Genomic DNA, 578 nt, shown 5'->3' with positions numbered 1-578 from the left:
GTTTCTGGTCTTACGTTGAGATCTTTAATCCATTTTGAGTTTATTTTTGTATATGGTGTTAGAAAGTGTTCTAGTTTCATTCTTTTACAAGTGGTTGACCAGATTTCCCAGCACCACTTGTTAAAGAGATTGTCTTTAATCCATTGTATATTCTTGCCTCCTTTGTCAAAGATAAGGCGTCCATAGGTATGTGGATTTATCTCTGGGCTTTCTATTTTGTTCCATTGATCTATATTTCTGTCTTTGTGCCAGTACCATACTGTTTTGATGACTGTGGCTTCGTAGTAGAGCCTGAAGTCAGGTAGGTTGATTCCTCCAGTTCCATTCTTCTTTCTCAAGATAGCTTTGGCTATTCGAGTTTTTTTGTATTTCCATACAAATTGTGAAATTATTTGTTCTAGCTCTGTGAAGAATATCGTTGGTAGCTTGATAGGGATTGCATTGAATCTATAAATTGCTTTGGGTAGTATACTCATTTTCACTATATTGATTCTTCCCATCCATGAACATGGTATATTTCTCCATCTATTAGTGTCCTCTTTGATTTCTTTCACCAGTGTTTTATAGTTTTCTATATA

This window comes from Bison bison, unplaced genomic scaffold, assembly GCF_000754665.1.
Source record: "Bison bison bison isolate TAMUID 2011002044 unplaced genomic scaffold, Bison_UMD1.0 scf7180017864262, whole genome shotgun sequence".
Classification (NCBI taxonomy): domain Eukaryota; kingdom Metazoa; phylum Chordata; class Mammalia; order Artiodactyla; family Bovidae; genus Bison; species Bison bison.
The sequence above is the reverse complement of the archived record's forward strand: the minus strand, read 5'-3'. Positions refer to the sequence as shown.